We start from the raw sequence: 24,888 nt of genomic DNA, 5'->3' as shown, positions 1-24,888 counted from the left end.
ACCAGTGGTTTTCCTAGCCATGACCAGTGCTCTCCCATGCATAGCAGAAGTACATTTGCACTTTCCATTTCAGGACACAAAAACATCATGTTGGTAATTAATGTTTAATAGATAAGATTTATTTTTCCATCAAGAGCACTCATCAGTGAAACATGCTTGTTCTTTTCTTGTCCTCTGACTACGTGGCAGCGGAGACTGCCATAGCTACTGTGACAGATTAGTGCCTTGCCAGTGGCTAGAGTACAGGTTCTCTTCTCTACCTTGGGCCCCAATACAAGGTCCCCAGCCCAGTCCCCAACTCCCCCCCAAACCAAATGACCATATTTCCTGAGTGGTGGCTTTCAGTTCTCCTCAAAACCATGCATTGTTTCTTCTCCTCTCCTCTCCTCTCCTTTCTTCTCTCCACTCCTCTCCCCTCCCCTCCTTCCCTCCCTTCTCTCTTTTCTTTCTTTCTTTCTTTCTTTCTTTCTTTCTTTCTTTCTTTCTTTCTTTCTTTCTTCCCTCCCTCCCTCCCTCCCTCCCTCCCTCCCTCCCTCCCTCCCTCCCTCCCTCCCTCCCTCCCTCCCTCCCTTCCTCCCTCCCTTTTCTTCTTTCATTCTCCTTAATATAGTTAGCATTTAAAACATTTATAATATTTAGGCCGGGTGCTGGTGACTCAAGCCTGTAATCTCAGGAGGTGGAGATCTGAAGATTGAGGTTCAAAGCCTGCCTGGGGAGGAAAGTCTGTGAGACTTTATCTCCAATTAACCACTAGAAAACTGGAAGTGGTGTTGTGGCTCAAGTGGTAGAGCACTAGCCTTGAGCTGAAGAGCTCAGGGACAGCGCCCAAGCCAAGAGTTCAAGCCCCACAACTGACAAAAATATTTACAATTTAATGGACTCTATCATATTAAAAAATCTAATTATAGGTTAAAATGTGCACTGGATTCTGGAATTGTGCTTTCAAGTTAAACTGTAACAAATGCTTTGAGTTACAGAAACATAGAAATTAAAGATACAATTTATTTACAAGACTAATTTAAATGCATTATCAGGTTTCTCTTGGTACCATTTTACTTTTCAGTTGTCATAATTTTTAAATGCTAGAAATAAGATATACCAAATTTGCGGTCTAGAAACCTTGAGAAAGCATAATTTATTAAAATCGTCAATGGGATTAATTATTTTAAGAAATTTGTCTAATTCAACCTGAACTAATTGAATATTCAGCAAAGAAAAAAATTGCTTTTGTTTATTAATTTTTATAGATAGCAGGATAAGATTTGTGAGTTAAATTAAAATCTCTAAGAGCAAAGTTTTGTCATTACAACTCTAAAAGATAAAGTATCTTAAAAACTATAATGGAGCATAACCTTTCAATGCACAAAGTCCCTTCCTCAGACATTTAAGCACTCAATATGATGACCTTGATGTGAAAATTGATGTGATTTTTCAACTGGGGCTGACAATTTGATTTCAGAATCTGTTCAATAATTAGTAAGGAAACTAGCAAAGTATGAACATTGTTTGCATTAAAATACTTTTTGTTTATGTCTGTAATTGTACCAACCTTCTTCTTTACTCGTGCTTTCTTCAGCAGGAGTTATATGTAAAATTACAATTCACTGGATTATATGACAATCATATAATGAGATGCCCCTATCAGAACATTTCTGAGGACTGCTTCTCACTAGAGGAGGGAGAAGGTGAAGCAGTATTAACACAAAACACAGCATTTGTCAGTGTATCTCACTGTGTTTGGTACTTAGTGTAGAACTGCAATTTTCGCAAGACATATTTTCATGAGCATTCTGTGGTTTCTGACTCAGATACTCCCTGCTTTACAAAGTAGAACCCAATGCATCAACTTCATGGTGTGAACATTTTTATTAAAAGGTTTTCTATTCCATGTATTATTATTAAGCAGAAGTCCATTAACAAATGCCTTTTCTTGTATTAATTCTTTTTTTTTAAAAAAAAAACAAGGATGGAAGGAAAATAAGTACAGAATAGATTTTGTATGTGACCACTGAGAAATAGTGTGCAAACGTGCTGGGAAAACAAAGACTCAGCTCTAAATATGCAATGTCTGCCAACTCCTCTGGTATAAATATTCTAACCTTAGCCAGTTTCCGCTCAAGTACACATTGCCTCTCCCTCTTTGCAGCTCAAACAAACTCATCTTCCTTTACAGCTCATGTCAGAAGACTCCACTGGACTCCTGACCGGCCTGACAATTACAGGGCACCCACCTGGTCTCTCCACACTCCCGATAGTACGGAGAGCTACACTGTGGCTTCTCTTTTCTCCTGAAACCCATCATTTGGCTCCCTTGTCCGTCTCTACAGAGGAGCTCTGTGACTTACCCCTCCCCTGGCCGCTCCAGGCCATTCTGCACGCTTTCTCCTCCTTCCCTCTGCACTTATGTGAAGTCAGCTCCCGCTTTGTGGTTCAGACTCTAGCCGGCAATTCTCACGGATGTCTGAAGCATCCATTCCGGCTTCCTCCCAAATCAATATCATCTGCTAAGATGCCGTCCTACTTAGGCTTCCCCCAGCCTCGCCACCTCTAGCCGCAGCTACTTCCTCCCCTCACTCCCTTGCACTGCTTCGGGAGAGTGCTCTCGTCAGACACGTTGGCGGTGTGTCGCATCCAGGCCCTTCAGATCTCAGCCGTCCCATTGTGCCCTGGCTCACCCTCCAACCATCAAATCTCACATCTCTTCCTAAGAGCTCTTCTAGACTCTCAAGCAATTACACTCATGTGAACAGGGAGCCGAGGACATCAAGCTACGGGCGCCCTCTCCAGCTCCTTCAGCAACATCAAGTGAGTCGCTGGGCATATCAAATACCACCACTCCCTTGATCCTTGGTTAGAACAGAAGCATGATCTGCATCTCCATTTCTTTTCATACAAGTGAGGGAAACGCACTCTACCGAAATGTTTAAGAGAGGATTCAAATAATGCTGCGCAGAGTCCGGCAGAGGGAGAGGTAAGGAGAAGCAAAACAATCGTATTTGATTAATCCACAATAAGAAAAGAAAAGCTCAGGTCATTTGTTTTTTTGGAATTAGGATGACGTATGTCACAATCATCATGGAATATGTGGGATTGGGGGGGTTTGTTTGCTTTATCTTTCAGTTTATAATCAATAAAAAGAAATGCGAAGGAATCCATTGATTCATCTACAGCAGAACAACTGAAAACTGGCAGAGGCATTACGTCTGTTTGGGTATTTTTCCAGTATGTGCTGGTGGCATTAAAAATCTCTGCAAAGTGTAGCCACTAAGTTTATACATTGTGTTACACCTGCTTTGCAAGATAGTAACCCAAGACGGTGTAGCGAAGATTAGGCTAGGGGCTCCCAACAGCCTAGTTAACAACCCCAAATCCTTATCCCCTAGACCTAAACAAAGGTAGACTGTGTGTGGTGAAATGTTTCCAGGAAACAACCAGTTTTCCAACACCATTTACATGGCCGAGATGAATTATTTATGGATGGGCAAAGTATCTGCAAATATCTTGCATGAACATTTTTTCATCCCTTTTTCTATTTTCATTCTGTGTGAACACAAAAGCCAGCTTTGCAAACATTAGACTTTATTTTGGTGTGTTCAATAATCTCATTTCTTATTTATGTTCCAAACAGAATAAAAATGTCAAACCCTTTACCTGGGAAGCCATTTTTGAAGGAAATGGCCCTTCCTTTTTTTTTTTTTTTTGTCAGTTTCAGATTTTATGTCACAGCAGTAAAACCTTTAAATGCTTTTTTGTAAGAAGAAGATACGCCCCACTTTCTGTTACTCGAGATGAGAACACATGGAATATGTCCCCCTACCTCCTTTCTTATTGTTCCGATGGCTTCACAGTGCTTGGCTTCTTTCCTTAATTGTTTTTTTTTTTTTTATTATCTTCAAGCTCCTTCTCCTTGAACTCACCTCTCTCTCTCTCTCTCTCTCTCTTTCTCTCTCTCTCTCTGTGACAAAACATTTCATCTTCCTGGCAATCATTTGTTTGTGTTGATCAATACTTGCATCCCTGTGAAGAAGTCCACTTGATCATGATAAATAATCTTTTTATATAACTTGTTACATTTTAGATTTTAGAAATTTATTCTCCCATGGTTTTATTGTTTATTCTTTGAGTCACAAGAGATTCAAAGTAAAAATTGGTCACTTCTGTGAGGTTTAGTTAATTTTGACTTGTTATTAGTTTTCTTAAGGCAGTTTCAAATTGTTTCATCAACCTTGGTGTTTGCCTGTAATTTATACAGTGGAATTTGTTTGCTCATTGATGTGAATGATTTTCAATAGCTTGCCAAACAGCCTATGACAGTGGAAGATACAAGCTGCAAATATTAGCCTTTCCTGTGAAGAGTCCAGGGCAACAGAAACAAATTCTTCTGCAATCTCCACATGGTTGAATGGCAGGCATGCCTAACGAATTAACAAATCCTGGTTGTTGTCTGTAATTGACACCGCAGACTGGACTGACATACTTGGGAGGCAAGAGGTAGAACAAACCCAATCCTACGTGCACAGCCCTTTTCCCTTCCAGGAACTTCATTGTAACGTGTGCTGTTTCGGCTTGCTAATCAGAATAAGTTCCCATCCATCACTCGGGACATCTTGTTCTAGAACTTTCTCGATTAGAAGACAAATGAATAGTTACAGACCAGTTTTATTATGTTCATGGGCTCACACTGTTCCGTCAAGCTGAGCCTGGGAGGAAAACACTCATCAGCTTCCCAGGTGTTGGGAGAAGTCTCCGGCAGCTCCGCTGGTCGGGATGGAGGGGTGAGTGCCTTGTTGTGTATTCCTCTATTTCCTCCACCAGCTACACACAGACAGGTGAGACTAAAGGATGTGGCAAAGGACTTCACCTTGCAGGAGAGCGAGCTCTGCAGTGCTACAAGTTGGGGTTGTGGCCAAGGCCCCAAAGCGCCAATAAGCCCCAACCCTAATAATCTCCATCTTCACCCCCACCCTCCTCCTTTGGTAGGCGCAAGATTATTCTGTAAGCGACAGCTTCAACATACTTATTTTATTATTCGGGCTTTATAGCTGGGCACTGGTAACATGCCTATAATCCTAGCTACTCATGAGGCTGGGATCCAAAGGGTCTGGGCTCAAAGCCAGGAAGCCTGTGGAAGGAAAAGTCCAGGAGGCTCTGTGCATACTAATCAACAGAAAGCTAGGATGGTAGGAGGTCTGGAGTTCACACCCTATTACTGCCCATCAAGTCAACAAAAACAGAAGCAAAACAGAAACAAAAACAAGGTTGACTGGCTTAAAAAACTCCTGGAATTATCACGCTATAAGCAGAAAGGAAGGACTTCTTCATTTCTTTTCTTTTTGCCAGTCCTGGAGCCTGAACTCAGGCCCTGAGCCTCTTTTTCCTCATGGCTAGTGCTCTACCATTTGGGTCACAGCACCACTTGTGGTTTTCTCGGGGCGGGGGGGGGGGGGTGGTGGCTGGAGGTAAGAGTCTCACAGACTTCCCTACCCAGTCTGGCTTCCACTCACGATCCTCAGATCTCAGCCTCCTGAGTAGCTGGGATTACAGGCGTGAGCCAATGCCACCTGACTCTCATTTCTTTCAATACAATTTCAAAGGAAAGCTTTGAATGGTAGCCCCCACATTTACCTCCTTTCTCTAACCTATCTTGCTGATCATTCACTGTGCTAAGATTGAGCTGATTGTGACCCAAAGACAGAAAGATGCGTTTATGAAAACCAGCTCTAAAGTCTCGTCAATGATTTATGTAGAATTTTATGCACAGTTCATAGGGACTTATTTCTAGTGTGTTTCCTGTTTGTCATAATAAAATGGAACAGGACTTAGTGTGTGTGTGTGTGTGTGTGTGTGTGTGTGTGTGTGTGTGTGTGTGTGTGTCCCTGGGACTCCACAGTTCGGTGGAGATATTCTGTGACTGGCACGCGTGGCAGGTGTTGCCGGGCGCTTTCAACGCTGGGCAAGCAGTCTTGGATGAAAACCCCAAGCCTGCCCTGGGCCTCAGAAAACTCGGATTTCTTCCAACTAGAAAACAGCACTGCACGGTAGCCTGCCACCCGGAGGCCGGCAGGGATGCTCCCCGTTGATGGAAGGGTTAGGAAAGGGAGCCGGGTTATTTCTTGCGAGCGCACTGCCACCTTGTCTAGGGGAAATTTGCCCCCAGGATGTGTTCTTCTTCCAGCCGGTGAGGCAGGCGCGCCAGGGGCCGGGCTGGCCTAGCCAGCCAGCCAGCCCAGCCCAGCCCAGCCCAGCCCAGCCCAGCCTCCAGCCCGCTCCGCGCTTTCCTGGGGCGCGCAGTGCGCCCCGTAGCGCAGGTTCCCCCGCGGTGCCGGTGGCGGGGTAGCCCATCCGTGGTGGGCTCCTGGCCCCAGCAGGGCGAGGCGGACGCCGGTGGAGTCCCGGAGTTCGCGCCCCGGGACCTGGCGGCCGCCGGTCCACCTCCCGCTCGGGCGGGCGGGCGGGCAGCGGGCACCCAGGGCGCGCGTCCAGACGCCGGCCCGGGACGGCAGGGGTGTGGCTCCACTCCCGTCCTTTCTCTTTCACTTTCCGCCTCGGGTGGCGGGGCGGGGGTGGGGGGGCGGGTGGAAGGCGTCCGGGGAACCCCAGTGCATTGCTCCCGCCGTCGGAGCCGGGTCCCCCAGCCGCTTGCCGTCGCTGCGGCCGCCGCTCCCCCTGCAGCCGGGACTCGATGGAGGTACCGCGCGGCGCAACCCAGTGTCGGGAGGGGGGGGGTGGGCAGTTCCGTGCACCCCCAGCCCCGAAAGCGCACGCCCGGCCCCACCCAGGTCAGGCTGACCCTCCGCCCGCCGCCGGGGGGGTCCCCGCCCTCGTCTTGGCGGGCACCTCTCCTCCGGGGGCGCAGATCGCGGGCCCCGCGCGCGCCTCTCCCGGGCTCGCTGCGGTCGATCGATCGATCCCGGGCCGGGCAAGCAGGTGGCAGCACCCCCGGCGCGCCCCCCGCGCCCCCCGCGCCCCCCGCGCCCCCCGCGCCCCCCGCGCCCCCCGCGCGCCCCCCGCGCGCCTCTCCAGCGCTCGCCACGCCGCCGGGCCTGCAGCTCCCGCAAGCTGCGGGGTTGGGCAGCAGCCTTGGGCCCCGGGACTGGCGTCCTCCTGCACCTCAGAGCGCAAAGGTCACCACAAGGTACCGGGGCTCCCCCCCCCCCCCCCGTCCATCCCCGCGTCCCCTCCTGCGCGCGCGCCCCCCGCAGGCCGGGGAGAGGGGTGCGCGCGAGCTCCCCGGGTGTCCACCTCGCTGCTTCTGAGGTTGGGACCTGGCCGGAGGGAAGGAAAAGCCCACGATCGGATCCCCAGCCTGGCGCCCGGGGCCTGGGGGCTGCGTGAGCGGCCAACCCACCCCCCGGGGGGGGGCGCCGGTGCCCCACGCCAGGGCAGCTTGGGAGGAACGAGGGGGGGCGGTTCACGGAAAGGAAAGCTTCGTTCCGAGGAGCTCCAGGTGGACATCCAGCTACGGATCGCTTTCCGGGGGCTCTTGAGGCTGCCTTGGCAGAGGCCCCCCGGGGTGGGGAAGGACGCGGATGCCCAAGCGTGTGTAAAAGTGTGTAAAAGTGTGTAAAGTGTTCTCAGACGATTTGTAAGACGGGGTGAGTCCGAAGAGGAAGCGAGAAGCAGAGTGACGACCACCCGCTATTTCCCACTGCTTCCAGACTTCCCTTCTGACCTTACTGGTAGTGGCCAGGACTGTCCGTGGTGGCTGGTCTCCTCTCGCCCTGCGGGGACCCCATTGGCTGGCTGAGTGTCTGTGGGGGGGGGGGTGGGCGACCTGATGGGGAGCATCCTCGGTGGATGCACTGCACGCGCAAATTCAAACTCCTGGGGTGCGTGCGTGGTTCACGCCTGTAATCTTATCTCTTCAGAGCCTGAGATCCCAGCATCAAGGCTGGAACAGCCAGCCTGGGCAGGAACGTCTGGGAGAGTTTCTTTCTTTCTTTTTTTTTTTTTAAATCTCCAATGAACCATCAAGAGGTCAGGAGAGGAAGTGTGGCTCAAGTGGCAAGAGCACCCAGATTGAGAGAAAAAGCCTAGTGACAGCGGCCAGGCTCTCAGGTGAAGCCCCTGGGGCTAGCAAGCCCAACAAGACATAAACACGTATAGGAAGCAATGTAGGCAGGGGTATGGAGAGAGGACCAGCAAGAGGCGTGGAGGGCTAGAGACAAAGCCATCGCTCCTTAGATGTCTTTAAGTGCTGCAAAAGCTGAAGCTTCTCTTCAAGTTAAGAAGCACCTCAACAAGTTTTTGAAGTCGTGTTTGAGTTTCTCCTTTTCTCTTCCCGGGACTTACAGGGTAGAGCGGTGTGTGGGATTTGGGCATCTGTAGGTCACAGGGTTTTTAACTCCGCCATGGGCTAGAGAACTATATCATAGCGATCCCCTAGGAACGGTGCAAGTTTCAGTTCCACACACGGTGGGGCCTTTTTCCAACAACAGTTGGAATGCTTCTTCCAAGTCCTGACATCTGGGAAGACAAAAATCAGAATGATCCACGTTATCCTGCCAAATGAGTCAGAATGAGACGCATTACTGTGCCAAATGAAGGACTGGAAACTGAAAATGGGCCTCCAAGAAGAAGCTGCGAGGAGGAGCCGGGAGGAAGGAGTCCAGCAAGCTCCTAAATCCTTTGCACTCTGAGTCATTCATCCCCGTTATTGGGATTTTAGTTATGTAAACTGCAAATTAAAATCTGAAAAATGAAGTAGCTCGTGCATGCTATTAGCATACATGTCTAAAGTTTCCATCTTGGGGGTGTGGTTTGGGGGGGAATCAAACCCCATAGCCTTGCACACGCGCTTCATCTGCAGCTCATATAATTATTCTTTAGTTGTACATTCTACCACTAATGATTTTGTGATTTATGTTGTCTGTATTTTTTTGTTTTCTTCATTTTTCTGTAACAGAAGGAACTACGTAACATTGAACTTCAGCTTTTCGTGAGTGGATTTTATTGTTAAAAAAATCTTATTATCATAGTTTTACAAGGATTTTATTTAAAGAGTTATTCTTACTTATGTAATCATAACATCACTAGTACATACTTAACCGAAATTGTCCACTAACTTTAGAGAAGTAATTATGGGGTGCGAATACTAAAACTTGGTTGGTAGTGAGTATCATGGCGGTGTTGTCTTGGTGGAAGGTTGATGGTTTCCCTGAGTCGGCTTTTCAGACTGGGCCTGTTTGTGGCACCTTGCAAGGTGGGGAGCATGGGAGACTCTGAATGGGGGAGAATTTTGTCTTTCGTGGGCACAGCAGCAGGATGGTTATGGAAAAGGAGGTGGGAAAGGAGAACTTGCTCTGAGTCTGCGGGCACCTCGCGCGTCGCACTGATCCACAGGCCATTTCCGAAATCCCGCCCCTCACGTCTCCTTGGGAAGTGGTAGGCGGCCCTGGGATGAGCGTTCTTCAGTGGGAGGAGCTCTGGGTTAGGTCAGTCTTATTCCCCTGCTCTCCCTGGCTTTCTACTCTGGGGTCCGGGCTTAAATCCAAGCATGGTGGCAGAGGAGGGAGCAGTAAGGAACCTGCGTACTGTGGAGAGAGCCAGTGGTCCTCTGTCCTTCCCTCCATCTCTCCCTCTGTCCCTCCCTCCCTTCCTCACTCCCTTCCTTCCTTTCTTCTTTCCTCTCTCAGTCTCTTCCTCCCCTCCTCCCTTTCTCCCTCCCTCCCCTCCCTCCATCCCTCCCTCCCTTCCCTCCTTTCTTCTTTCCTCTCTCAGTCTCTTCCTCCCTCCCTCCCTCCCTCCCTCCCTTCTTTCCTCTCTCTGTCTGTCTCTCTCCGTTTCTTTCTCTCTTCCTCTCTCTCTAGCTCCCTCTCTCCCTTTCTTCTTTTGCTTGGCTATACTGGGCTTGAACTCAGGGCTTTGGGCGAGTATTCTGCAACTGGAGCCCCACCCAAACCCTTTGTGCTTTTTTAAATGTTTTAGATCGGATCTTATACTTCTTCCTGGGCTGGGCTCACACTACGATTCCCCCTAATTATGTCTGCTTAGTTGGGATCACACGTGTGCTACCCCTTTCTTATTGGCTGAGGTCAAGCCATGCTAAGCTTTTCCCCAGGCTGATCAGGAACTGTATTTCTTCTCATCTCAGGCTCCTGAGTAGCTGGTGAGCCCCACTGATCTAGTAGGGAATGGGTTTACGTAGTGTCAGTGATACTTTGTGGACAAGGATATCGGCCAGTTTTATTGATCTTTTCCCTTTCTTATAGCCCTTCAAGTCCACGGCCCCTGTAAGCTCACATGCTCTGGGAGGACCCAACTTGTTAATGGTGCACCCCCTCCCCCAAATGAGGACCCCTGGTTGAAACCTGAACCTCTGCTGGACATTTGGCATTCAAATGATAGAAGCCACTGGTGTCTAAGACAACTCATAGCTTGTTGGTGTCATGAGATCAAGCTCAGAATTAAAGTATGTAAGGTAGCTATCTAGTTACAGACAAGACTTCTGTCTCCATTCCCCGAGTAAACTGTAAACTGCCGAGACATGGTATCTGCCACCTTGGCTGCACCCCCAAACACAGTGATATAACGAAGGCGGGGCTATTGCAATGGACGGTACTGCTTAAAGACAAGAAAAAGCACTGGGTCCGTAGCGTTCCTACACGCAGCAAGGTGTGCAGCAGATCTTCTGGGATTGGAAGCGGGACCTGGGTCTGTTGAAGACTCAGGGAAGATTTCCTCGTAGCTTTAAATGTACCCTTTGGACTTTGAGCTTCTCTGATTTTTTTCTTTTCCATAAGAAATAACTCCTTTGGGTATTTTTTTTTCATTCTTGTTGGTGAGTGAAGATAGCACAACGGCCTCGAATAGAGAGGGGAAGTGAGGACGGAGGAGGGAGAGAGAGCTAGGGCCTAAGGCGTTGTGTGAACTACGCCGTGAAGAGCCAGTGGACCACTAGCAGGCACTAAGAAAATGAACGTAAAATAAGCCTCACCCAGAGTGAGGCGTGAGTGAGTGGAAGGAAGAAGGCGAACGGGGAGGGTGGATATGTCCCAAGTACCTTGTATTCATGTGTGCAAATAGCCTAATGGGGTTCCTTGAGATTGGACTGGGGAGAGGGGTGGAAGGAGAGCGACGGAGGGCTGAGTCTGATTAAGGCACATTGTGTATGCCTACAGTGGCATGCCACAGTGAGTCTTCCTGCCACGAATGAGATCTAGAAAGGGGAGAACTCAGGCTCAGTGCCAGGGGCTTACACCTGCTTTAGCTACCCAGGAGGATGAGATGTGAGGGTTGAGGTTCAAAGCCAGCCAGAGAAGGAAAGTCCTTGAGACTCTCATCTTCCATTAATGACCCCCCAAAAAGCCAGAAGTAGAGCTGTGGCTCCAAGCGGTGGAGCACTAACCTTGAACACAAAAGCCCAGGGACGGTGGTCAGGCCCCGAGTTCAAACCCCGGGACTGGCACACATGAAATAAGAAAGAAATCACTCCTATTTGCAGTTGCATAGTCTGCCTCCTACTTTCTGAGAGTTAGAGGTTGTTTTTTTTTTTTAAGAGGTTTTTCTGAATACTTACTTTCCTTTAGCTGTTGGCATATTGTTTTGTTAGTTTTCAAGTTCAGCTATCTTTAAAACCTTTGGGGTTTCCTTTGAGTTTTCTTCAGGTTCATCGCATTAGATAAAAGACATCTCTGAGAGGACCCTTGAGATTGACTCTCCTTCACTGTGTGTGCAATTGAGAATGCTGTACAAGAAGCCCTTTTGGGTTTTCGTAAGCCCCGACTCCTGACAAGATCTTCAAGGCACTACTTTAAAAGTTCCCAAGGCCTTAATGAAGTGTCTAGCGGAGACTCTTCAGATTTGGTCTTTCACCTGAGAGCACACTGGACTAGTAAACCCTGGATTTGATCTTTGCCCTAAGATCACTTCTTGGAGAGTTTCTTGCTGGCTGGATAAACAAGAACGAGGAAAAAGGGTTATTTTCTAGCCTAGGAAATCTTGAGTTGGACAATTTCCTCTCAATTCTGCTTGGACCATTTTACTTATCTTTCTTTTCCTACACTTAATGGGAGGTAGCTAAATGAAGCCAATTGCCCCTTTCGGAAGAACATTCTCTTCCTCCTCTGTGATTTCCAGCCCACACTGGCTATCACGTTGCTTCTACCTGTGAGGGCTGCCAGCAGCACCATTGTCGCCTGTCTAGACTTCATCGCGTCTCTGCTTGTCTTCAGTCCGCTCACAGCCTGGCCTCGTGTGAGTTTCATTACCCCTTGCTAGTTGCTGGGATAAATTCATGTCTCCCCTCCGCCAACACTAGTAAAATAAAATCTTAACGACTGTATTTTTCTCGTGGTTAGTTAGAACTTGGAAGGTGACAGCGGTGATGATTTATTTTTCTTGATTCCTGTGCGCCTCTGTGGGAATCTCCGGTTATCTCAGAGGGGCCCCATATACTCATAAATGAGTGGGCCTCGTAAATGAGGCTTTAAGCTCTGAATACCTGCAAGAAGGCGGAAACCCTAGGTTCTGCATACCTAAGATCTGACTTCTAAGACTGTCCTACTAGACGTTGGGCTAGGACAGTGGAGACAGAAGTGGAATGTAAAAGGCTGTGTTGTTGGCTCCTGCTCATAATCCCTTCTTGGAGTGCTCCCGGGGCCCTAGCTGGAATGGTGGTCCCCTGTGGACTCATGTTCCCCGTGCCTCTTCTCTCGGGAGAATGAGTGGAGGGACCCACGGGTGGCTGGCACGATGGGCTGCCTCGTGGACGAACACCGCTGCCCTCGTGGACCTTGGGAACCCGGTGCTCTCCCTGCTCTTAGGAGACGCAATCCTGTTATGTCTGTCCTCCGAATGCCATCGCTTGGTTGCCGAAGGGTTGAGATTAGGCTCCAACGAGAGGGGTTTAGCTAGATTTGAAACAAAGCTACCTGTGTTGGGGTGGCTTTTGTGAAATCCTCCTTGTGTCCCCCTTCTCCCAGCAGAGTCCCTGTTATCAGAGCCAAGATGGGAAATGAACTTTCCTGAGGGATTTGCATGACAAGCTACAGGTAGAATCCTTATATTTATCATTAGGGAGTGTGAACCTTTTATATATATATATATCTATATATATCTATATCTATATCTATATCTATATCTATATATAGATATATAGATATAGATATAGATATAGATATATATAGATATATATAGATATATATAGATATATATATCTATATATATATATATGAGAAGACAGACCAAAACAAAACACAACCAGTGCTTTTTAACATTTTATACCAATTTTATTACAGAGTGGATAATTTTACACTCGTAAGGCTAATGCTTCAATAAATTAAAGGAAATTGAAACAAGGCACACCTCATTCCTTCATACGGAAGCTCTTTGTTTTCTTAATTCTCCTGGCAAAGAGTTTTCAAAAAATGATCTCAATACAAAGACGACGAGAGAAATTTACAAAAATAGAAGCATTATTGGCATATAATGTCTCTATTGCCTGTCCTACAGAGAATCTGACAGATCAGTTATATAACTACAATATTATTATGTCATTTCAAAATTTTACATGGTCCCAAATTCCAGATTTAAAAGTCTATCTTTCGTATCTTTAGACTTAACTCTTGGAATGTATGATTTTATTTTTTAGTGATCATGAAAGACCTCTAAAAGCTTGAGCCACGATTCAGCTAGCAGCTCAATTGACTTAGCATTAAGGTACTTGCCTTACACAACTTGACCTTTCTTAATTCAAGCCACGCTAATCTCAGCCACTGGAATTTACGAAGCATGGCTTCACACGGGAAGTTTTACCCTAGAAAGGCCAACAGTGGGCCAGACACTCTGTTAAAAAAATAGGAGACTATTAATCTTTTTTTTTGCAGCATATAGGCAAGGACTGTGAGGGATGAAAAACAAGGAACAAACATGGTAGTCTCTAGGAATTTGTTATCTAGTGGAGCCATGAATATGCTTGTATACAAAAGTGAGTAGCTCTGTATTGGTGCTGTCTCCTGTGACGGCGGCGTATTCTTGAAATGCACTGTGTGTCTTTTACGGCTGGACCTCTGTCCTCATCGCAGGTGTGCTTTTCATTCCACATCTCTTCATTCACGCACCTGCTCCAGCTGTCTCTGATGATGCGTTATCTGTGACCAGTTCCCTAAATGGCTAAGACGGGCTTGTATAGCTCTCATGTCAGTAGACATTTTAATACTTAACATTCACAGTCACCCTCCATGCCAAGCACTTTGACTTAATTAACTCTTCTACGTGTTTTTTTTTTTTTTTCCTAAGTCCTGGGGCTTGGACTCAGGGTCTGAGCACTGTTCCTGGCTTCCTTTTGCTCAAGGCTAGCCACTTGAGCCACAGCACCACTTCTGGTTTTTTTTCGGTTTATGTGGTGTTGAGAAATTGAACCCAGGGCTTCATGCATGGTAGGCAAGCATTCTACCACTAGGCCATATTCCCAGCCCTCTTCTACCTTTCAGATGAGGAAACTGAATATCAGGTGTGAGGTGACTTGCCCTGAATCCACAGTTAGGAAATGGTAGAGCTGTGATTTTAGTGGTGGTCTCTCTCTGGAGCTTGATTTCTTCAGGTAGAAGGTATTACTTCACTGCTAGTCCCTGTTGTTAGCCATTAATTAAAAGAATAAGGATGAAATGAGAGGAGATAAAAATCAATATTTCAAGTGAAAGTCATACAAAATTAATGAACTAGTCACCCTTGTGAGAGAGTTCAGCAAGGTTGCCAGATGGAAGATAAAACTTATCAGTGGTATTTTTTTGCAGAACAGAATAAATTATTAGCTAGCATAACACAGCAATAAAATAAACCACAAGATATCCTGCACAAAGCAATATGGTTCACTTGAGGACTGTATGGATAGCCCAGGCCCAGAAAACCTTGGCATACTCTATGATGCAGAAAAAGGTATTAGAAGAATAAAAATGAATGGAAGCTTCCAAAATTAAACAGCTGTATCTATGAAGAAAAGATTCTAGTAAACATTAGAGCAATACAGTAATCGGAAAAACACTTCCTTTAGTTTTGGGAGCTAAGGAACATGTCAGTACAATATTAACAAAGCTACTGAAGACAGATCATCCAAAGATGTCATTAGCTTAGATTCTGTGCCAAACAATGCAAAAACATGAGCGTGGGGTCTGACTCTCAGGCTTGTACAAGAGTTTGCGACACGTCCATCTTCCCTCTTCTTCAGGGTAAAAGGGAAATGACAGCACTCCAGAGAGCTGGGGTGGAGAGAATTGTTCACAGTGGGTGCCAGGGCGTGTTTACTCTGCCTCATCCTCATCCAGAGAGCTGGTACTGAGAAATCAGTGGAGCAAAGCCAACGGCCTTGCGGTAGCACTTGCTGCTCCTGGTGATAAGGTATAATGGTCATTGCTGAAAACGTGAAATAAGAAAGCACGGAAAGCCAGCCATAACTGCCCTTTCTACAGAATTGATACGTTTGGAGGTGCAAGCTCTAAATGGCGCCGCCTTTCTGGGTTTTAGGGATAGGTTACAGCCAGCCATCTTGGAAGTGAGCTTAATACACAGGAATGGCCCAGTCTGTACGTACTTTGGTGTGTGGACTCGATTGTCAACGGGCCAGGACTGTTTATAGGCAGCGAGGGGCACAGACCTTCATGGTTTGGAGGTTGTACAAGGCCCTGGATTTGGGGGTCCCGCTTCTACGGGTCTTAAGGAAAGAAAGGAGTACAAATCGGGCTGTAATGACTCGAGGTCTAGGGATGGGTGCTGTTGGCTAGGTCCAGGGTGGGTTGTCCTCCCTGAGGTGATGGGGACTTTCAGCCAAGCCTAGATGGGAGTGGCCTGCGTGCGTGCAAGCAGGTGAGCGCACACTGGCACTCTGCTTGAGCTGGGTTCTTTTACACGCCCCTTTCACCACACCCGCCTTTGGGGTGACACCGTAGATCCAGACCACCACAAAGGCTTTCCAGCTTATTTTTGGTCCCCACTCAGTGTCTGTCAAGCAATGTTGTTTTCTGTAAATGTATCCTATAGTGGTGTACCCTTAGTTACGTGGAAGGCGGAAGAAGGAGTTCAAGGTTATGCCCGGGCGGAAGTGCAAGACTCCACCTGCAGAGCCAGCTAAAGCATAGGAGGACGGTGTGGGGAATGGGGAGAGGGCATGGCTCACGTGGTAGGGAAGTTGCCTAGCAGACGTGGAGTCCTGAGTTCAAACCCTTACACTGCTCCAGAATGTAGAAGACGATGGATACAATCCCTTTTTAGGAACACTTTGCCAGCTGCTGCTGAAATAGCAATGTAACTCAGTGAAGGAGGGGCAGAAGTCCTGCGAAGGACGAGGCCTTCGATCATTGGAAAGACACACTGCTCACTCCGTCTCCCATTACAGAGCTGGCCTTGTGCGTAGGGGCGGACGTGCTGCGCTGTCTCGTTCATAGAAAGGAATACCGGCAGCCACCCTACCAACTGCCAAGTAAACCTCCTTCATAGAAACAGCTTGTTCTTAGCGGTTTTCCTTCGCTGTATAAACTTGACAGGTTTGGCTTGCTTGGCAACGAAGAGCCCAGCAGGCCCTGCTTTGGAAACAAGGCATTTGGGAACGACAACAGCAAGTTTCTTGCCCCTCTGTTGATTCAGAGATGCAGTGTTCAGTGCAAATCACTTTCTCCATCTTCTGAGAAGGCGGGGGGGGGGGGGGCGGGGGGGAGTGGAATGGGAGGGGCCGCAGGCCCAATCGGCATGAATGGTGGAAGTTAGGAGAAGGGCAGTCACATAGTTATGTGGAGGAAAAATCACAGTAGTTACATTCTGTGGAGGTGCCTAGGGATTATGTGGACTAAGGTGTTTAATAACAGAGTAGTGTTGCCTTAGATTGCCGTATTGGAACCTGTTGTTCGCGAAGATTGCGGTAATGACACTTCCTCACTCCGTGAGGGGCTGGTGAGAAGCCACAGACATGTTGGAATCCAGTTATTTGCCGGCGGGAGACGTGCTATATCATTAAGCAGCCGTTTCCACGGATGGGATGTTATCAGCAGGTAACAGGAAGCGAGCATCATTACAAATTGTTACACAGTATTTCCTGCTGTAACAGACAAGGCTCATCTCCCATTGCAGCACAGAGCGTTCACAAAGAGATCATTATGGCCTGCCATAAATCATGGCATACATGTCTTAATAGTTAAACAATTACCTATCCTGGCAGCACTGAAAAATTGTTTGATCATGATCAGCTGATTCTTATGATGAAGAATAATACTTAGATGGACCTTTTGACATGAATACCAGGAGAATTCAAAAGGAAAACACTCATTTAAAACTTTGTGATCTTACCGTTTGGGGGAATCTCCTTTAACTTTCACTGAAAGTGTTCAAAGTTCAGAAAGCCGCCAAACAAAATAGCTCTTCATATAAATGTTACGTTATGATCCACATATAATAATTGCTATTATATGAAGATGCAGTATACATGAAATGAGCCCCAAACTGGCTACGACTTAATTCAAGCCTAGCTAGTTGGTTGTTGTTGTTGTAGTTGTTGTGAGCTACAGGTTAACAAGATATGCTTGGCCTGTGGAGTGAAAGTGACATCTGTTTTTAGCCTTGTAGGTTTTCGTTCTCATTCATTTTATTTAGAAATATTTTATTCGTCTATCGTTCCTTCTGCATTCTTGCTCTAACATCATGGCTTTCAGAGTTCCTGAAAACTTGATGAGTTACTGAGTGTAACCAGTCCTACAAACTTCATCTTTTCTGCCCCATCTTGTCACTGCTCTTGCATTGCTAGTATACTAGACTTGGCCTTTTCTGTGGCAAAGTTTGGCCATCTTATTCTGTGTGAGAAGTAAAAATTTAGTCAAGGAGCATGTCAACACCATTACTAACCCACCCCATGTTTAGTTCTCCTGACATTTTTCATCCGGCAGGACTTTCTGAAGAAAGAGTTAGCGTAAGCCTCAGTCACTGCAAACTGGTGCTTACTGATGCTCAGTTAGACTGCCAGCGCACTACTGGCCACTTTTTCTCATGCAGCACAAATCGTCCTGAACATTCTCGTTATTCTTTTGATGGTATAACGTCAGTGGATTAAATAAGAGATTGTTAAAAGGGGGATTTGTAAAGCACTAAACTGGAAAGCATATTACTAAAGAGTAAGGGAAAATAATGGAATAAGAATTCACCTTACATAGGTGTGAAACAGGTTAATCGTTTCTCTTCGAGAAAGTCTTAGATTCGCCAGGGCTCTGGTCCCTTCCAGTTAGTTCCCTTCCTCTCTGTGGGGTCCACATGGCTGTCTGACGTATGAGCCAACAATAGCTGTTGATCACACGGAAATTATTTGTACGTGTCTTTATTCCCTGGACAATATAGCATAACTATACAACATTTACCTTGAGAGACACACATAACAGCAAGATGATTCTAATACACAAGGGCATGTGGGTAGGTTGCCAACAAACACTACTCCACGTTGTTATAAAAGCTGAGTATTGATGGACGTCTGTGTCCAAGGAACCAGTGCTCACCGAGGAGTGAAGGCATCTCATGGCCACGCCTCCTCTAGATGGCCTCAGCTCCCTGTTTCAGCAGCTGGACCTGTGGCATCCACAGGGGAAAGACGATGTGGTCCCCTACGCATGGACCTCATTGCTGGAAGTTGGAGATGGACAGGGAGGCAGAAGGGCCAGCTTTCTCCTGACTGGACTGTGTTGTCCTCTGAGGGGGTTGTTTTCCTTCCACGAAAGTCATCCCAAGACCGCATCTACACCGTCTCTGCATCATTCATTTCTTCACCCGTTGTTTTCACACGGGGCTTTCCTCAGTCTCCTTTCAAGACAATCAGAGCATGATCCAGGTGCCTGCAAGCGTTCCCCCTCGAGTTGGTGAGTTTCTAAAAGTTAGTAAAGCCAGTTATTAGGACATCTGGCTGAGTAAATATTTGTAAGTAAATAGTTCTGGAAGATGTCAGCTTGCCGGCGTGCATAGAGAATGGGAATACTGTTTGGATTTATAATGGTAATAAAATTTTACTACCACAGTAGCAGTGAGAACCAGATTATCTAAAATATTATCATTACTTTCAGCATGAATAACTTTTATGTCATGAGTCTTGCTAAAATTTGGCTAAAATAGTTGTTAATTTATTTCATAAATTAGACGTCATCCGGCTTTCCTTTGTATCAGGGCATATGTAAGACTACCTATTAAAAATAGGATGGTACTATTTTGGCTTTTCTGATGGTGTCATCTCTTTGCACACATAAACTCTGAAAATCAGACATATTCTGAAATATGATATGATCTGTAGTACTGTGAATTACTATCCAAATGGAGACTCTGCTGTTTCACCCAGTGTCGATGTTTACAACTAACCTTCAGCCTCTCTCTTAGACTTCATACTATATATAACATCAAACCCATAAAGGCGTGAGAGATCACATTTGCTTTTGTAATCAGATGGAAGACGTTCTATCAGAGAGCCACATCACACGTGACTGTTCATAGTCCTTATGGAGGTGGGGAAAAATGATGGAGAACTCTGAAGATCCTAGCGAAGATTTCATGTACAAGATTCAGTCCTGATGTTTGAATCTCTTTCAACACAAGTCCCGCTGTGTTTTACAGCATGATCAGGTGCATATGTAACCATAATTCTGAGTGACGGAGGGTTGGTAAGTACTAACCTTTGTCTCGCTCTCTCCCAATCTTTGAATCCTACAGAACCCATGTGACAGTCTGGCCTCGTGGCTCCTGGAAGCATCCTCTCATCATGGCCTCCTCTGGTGATGTCCCGCCGAGCACTGAGGCACGTGCCAGCCCATAGTCAGCCTACTGGAAACAGGGTAAGAGAATTTGAAAGACGGCATCCTGCAAATATAAGTAGGTACCGTTGTAATGCAGTCCTGTAGGTCCAGTCATAGTATATAACTCATCCAGAGACTTAGGAAGTGGAACATGTTCATTGAAAAGGGAAAATGGCATCATCTACTGTTTCAAGTATTTTCTGAAGACAAAGAAATATTGTGTGCCCCCAATGTGGACCATTTTGTTCTGGAAAGGTTCACTTAAGAAGTATTTTAGGCTTTATTATTTTGTGTGTGTGTGTGGGGGGGTGATTTTGGAGATCATGTTTTGGTTCATTCCCCAAACATGTATCTTGGGCTTTCTAATCTGAGTGGTTTATGTCTTCGGTACTGACGTGTCAACTTTGTCTTTTGGCTGGACAGCAACTAGGGAAGCAATGGTGTGGCCAGTCACAAGAGAACTTGAATTACTACAACAGGTGGCAGCTGAGATTCAGCCTGTGAATCAGGCTTTGGCAATCCTAGGCCATGATATGAAGCAATTGTTTATTTCACTTTCTGTGGTTTTTATGGGGTAATATTGAAGGAATGGGTGCTTTAAATTATATAATACATGTAATTCAACTACCCAGCTTCTCAGTGAGTTTGCTAATGTAAGAAAATCAGATTTATTTAATGGCTAATTGAAACTTCTGAAAAAATTTAGAGCAAGATATAACTACTCTGAACAACAAACAGACTGTTTATCAAAAATAAATACCAGGAAGTAGGAACATGATTTGGGGGCGGGGGGGGAGGGCAAAGGAGAGGCACGGGAATTGAGGGAGGAAGGGTGAGCAAATGCAGTCAAGATATCCGATGTACATTATGTACAAATGGATTTAACTTGAGGGATGGGGGAAAGTGACCCAGAAACATTGAACTCATAACCTCACGTAGGCAATTGTAACCCCTTTGTACAACTACTTAATAATGGCATAATTTTTAAAAGAAAAATATTGGAGGACCATGTAGGGTCAACTTTGGTCTCAAGACCAAAAGAAAAGCCACCGAAATGGAAACCTAAGCCTTCTGTTTGGTGAGCATATATGCTTCACTTTTGATTTCTATTAAAACTCCCTGAGACCAGATTTTGTAGCATGGGTATAGATCAAGATGAATTGTGTGATAGGAAAGAAATGGAAAGTCTTTACAAGAATCCAGAGGGGTGGGAAAGGTGGTTTCTATCTTACTCAATCATTTTTGGTGCCAAAAAATCATAAGGGAAGTAAAAATTGAAATAAAAAGTATGAATAATATTCCCTTGGCAGTAATAAACACTAAGACATACTCATTAAGCTCATAGGTTTCTTTGAAAGTACTCTGTTTCTTAGAAATTTTAATCTGAATTCCCTGAACTCAGGAGCCAGTTTACTGGTAATAATTCTAACTATGCTATTTTAGGGATTGCCATACTGAACACCACCATTGTGAAGAACAGAAATTGGGGCATTTTTAGCTGTAGAAGTGTGGCCCCAAATTGTTTTTTTATCATTATGAAATAGTGATAAAACTGAATAATCATTAACTTTTTAAATATACAGTTAATCTGGGAAAATAAACTACATACAGTAGGGGAATTTCTTTAAATGAAATCATGCTTGAACAATGGGAGGTATTTGCCCTAGAGCTGTGAAGTCTTGGGAAAAGTTCCTCAGACTTTCTCATTTTCTTGTTATGAGTTCTTTTTGGTTTCAGAAATTTTAGTTCTGGCGTCCTTTGCTGGAATACTTAAAAGCTGCAGCATTTAGACTGCGTTATGGTAACCCGGGGGGTGTAAGGTAACGCTCAAAGATTAGGCTGGATGGAATTAGCAACCTCAAATATCTTTTTTCAATTACACCTTAAAAGGAGGTAGTCAAGCGAAAACTGTTCCTAGTGACCCTCTCTGAGACCTCCACAGGACTTGGAAAATGCGGTTTGTGCACAGCCTTCCCTTCAAAGAAACTTTTATTTGGACAATCAATTATTAGGAAACATAAAAGAGATCTTGGCTACAGTGACACTTGTAGTAACTGGCTTTCATTTGCAGTGTTAACCATTACCTTATTGTTTTTTTCCATTGTAAGAATAAATATAGTTTAAAGCAGAACATGGGTTTATGTTAATAGGGATATTATCTGTGCAGTCTCACACAAAGCCCTCTCCATTTTTATTTTAATTAGAAATACAATCTCCAGGCCCGCTTGGCTTCAAGTCACCCTATTTTAGCTCAACGGGTTAAAGCTATCGTGTATTTATTATTATTATTATTACTACTAGTAGCAGTAATAGTATTGGGCGTTGAACCAGAACTTCCTACATCTAGGCAACTGGCGCTTACTATTTGACTTGCCGTCTTGTTTGTATTTTTTTCTTTTGAAGATAGAGTCTTAACAAACTTTTCCTAGGCTGGCCCTGAGCTTGCGACCTTCCCACTTCCCCTTCACGAGTAGCTGGGATTCTTGTGATGTGCCGTCATGCCTGGCTAATTGCATTTCTGATTATCTTACTCGGATTATCAAAAGTACATGCGCTTGGCATATAATAAAAGCTACAGCGAAGGGTAAAGTGGGACAGACAGTAAACGCCGTTACTCAGAAGCAACCTAGACAATCCTTTCCAGGGTTATTATTATTTTTTTTTTACATAGCTGATACAAAAAACACGATGGAAAATTAGCCTCGTGTCATTGCTTGTTTGAAAGGAATTTGGGGCGCTGCCCACAGAGGCCGTGTCCCCGGCGGCTGCTCAGGCTGACAAGAGGCCAATGCTGAAAGCCCCCAGAGACTCACTGGTGCAAGTCAGGGTCCACAGGCTGAAGACCCGGGGGTTCTCCGCACCTTCCAGAACATAGGGACAACTTGCACATTCATCACCTCCAGGGGAGGTTTAGGGAGATTTCCTCCTCCTTAATGCCGACATGTCATAATCTCTTCTGGTTGCTGAAGCAGAGGGGAGATTAGGCCAAACACAAATCTCCTTATGGAAAGTACACAGAAACTCAAGAGATTAGAAAACGAATTCCATCACAAAACTCAGAGGCAGGGAAATACCATCCAATGCGAGGGATGTCATTGTTTAGGTCAAGCCACCAGGCCAGTTCACTGTGTGCGGGAGACATTGTAGGAGTGTCAGAAAGCAACCAGACGGGAGCGATCCACCCTGACACGGGACGTGGCAAATCGCAAGAAGAAAAAGAAAAGCCCCACTCCGTGAAATCTAAATGTGAGCAGAATCTATTGCTGGGAGGAAGAAAGATGTCCTTGTTCCTATAGGTGGGCAGCTCTTAGAAATGACACCTTTCGAAAGGGAGAGACAATCCTAGAAAGGAAGGATGGGACCGTTGGAGGCAGCTGGAGGAGCTCAGAATCGGTAGCCATGGCAATCCTGCTAAGTACCAATCCGCTTTACCATCCGAGTCGGATGGGCAGGCGTGTTCTTGCCTTCATCGTGTGTTTTTCTCTGGCGTTTTCTTCACATGGAAATAGAGACACGCGATCTGGAGTGACGGGCACCTTCCTGCCCGTTGCCTGTGAGTGTGTACAGGGAGGTGTACCGTGGAGTGGGTACTGACTTTGTTCCTCTCTGCAGACCGCTTTCCACTTCACGTCTCCTGCTTTCCTAGAATTAAATTCCCTAGGAGGATTCTTCTGTGTTTAACTATGATGTCAGATGTTTATTGCTTTTCTGATTTCTGTTGGACTTTTGCCAGTGATCCATGGATTAAAAAAAAAAATGGGTGACTGGATTTCCAAGCAACTGGACATTCCTTCTGTATCTTCTTGTTTACTGATCTCTCAGCCTGCATTTCGGTCCTTAATTTTTTGATAAACGACTTCGCAGGCCACAAATGCTACATTGTGGAAAATGTCCTAAGATGACCTGAAAAAGTGTGATTTTTGTATGTTTGTTCATCACAGTGTAATACATATCAGTAGATCAATTGTTTTCAGACCTACTGTTAAACAAGGATAATTGCTTAACTTTTCTTTGTTATGTCAGATTTCATTTCTTAAAATATTCACAATGATGGAGTTATGTTCCTTTCTCCCTTTCTCTAGTTCTGTTTATTTATTACATAGAATTTAAAGCTATAATTTTAGGAGACTAATGGTTTTAGATTATGATATGCCATCTTGTAGGTTGACATTTTCATGATGATGGACTCACCCAATCTTCCTTTTATTAGTATTATCATATAAGACTCTCATGAAGAGTTTTCATTGTGATATTTATGTATATGCCCATAGTGTCTTTTTGTCTCTCTATCTTTTTTCATAAGGCTCTTAACTTAAAGCCTCTTTGGATTTTAATATAGCCAGAGCTACCTTGACCTATTTCATTTAGTGTTTGCATCGTATTTATTTTTTCTCTGTATTCAGCCTTTCTTTGTTTTTATGTTACAGAGGTGGAGTTTTGTAAGTAGCATGTAGCTCTATTTTTATTTTTAATTCGATTTGATTGTCAGTATCTTACAGAATATTCCATTCATATTCATCTATTATAACTGTGGGTAAATTGTATGTATATCTATCATCTGACCATTTTTTTTCTATTTAACTCAGCTTTTTATATGACCTCTTTTGTTTATTTCTTGCCTTTGTTTGGATTAATCCACTTCTATTAGTCTGTTTTCTATTTGTTTGTGAAATTATCATGCTCTTCCCTCACCCCCACCCTGTGCATTATAACACGCATCTTTTAATTCAGTCTCTGGACATCTCAGCAGGCCATAAATCAGGACACTGAGAATTTAGTACCAGGAGATTTTTCAGTTTGACTTATGCCACAAGTGCAGTAGGTCTGAGTGGCTGTACTTTGGAATCACGTGGATGGGGCTAAATTACTATGGCACACATTACTGCTGAACACACGAATGCTGTTCCCCTGAACGAGATCTTATTTCACGCTCTTTATCTGGGATATTGTGGATGCTTCCTTCCTTCTCCCATAACACGATCCACCTTCCACGCAAGACATGCTGCCCTTCATCAAATCTTCCATTTTTACTTCATTGTCTAAGTGCAGCACATTGCACACCTTGTTTCCTGGAGGCATGTTTGCACAACGTGGGAGCCAGGAGAAAGTGGACCACCCAGGGGTTTAATCACAGCGGATGATG

General features: G+C 45.3%; 1 protein-coding gene across 1 annotated transcript in view; it reads left to right on the top strand.

The window, feature by feature from the left end:
- The first annotated feature begins 7,023 nt into the window (after nt 1-7,023).
- The window catches only part of Il15 (interleukin 15), a 43,668-nt gene continuing 25,803 nt past the window's right edge, over nt 7,024-24,888 (top strand). The window contains exon 1 of the mRNA XM_048333506.1: nt 7,024-7,135. The gene's annotated coding sequence lies outside the window, so the exon portion shown is untranslated. The remainder of the gene's footprint in view (nt 7,136-24,888) is intronic.

The sequence above is a fragment of the Perognathus longimembris genome, chromosome 24 (genome assembly GCF_023159225.1).
Source record: "Perognathus longimembris pacificus isolate PPM17 chromosome 24, ASM2315922v1, whole genome shotgun sequence".
In the NCBI taxonomy this organism is placed as follows: Eukaryota; Metazoa; Chordata; class Mammalia; order Rodentia; family Heteromyidae; genus Perognathus; species Perognathus longimembris.
Note: the sequence above shows the minus strand (reverse complement) of the source record. Positions and strands in the feature narration are given on the sequence as shown.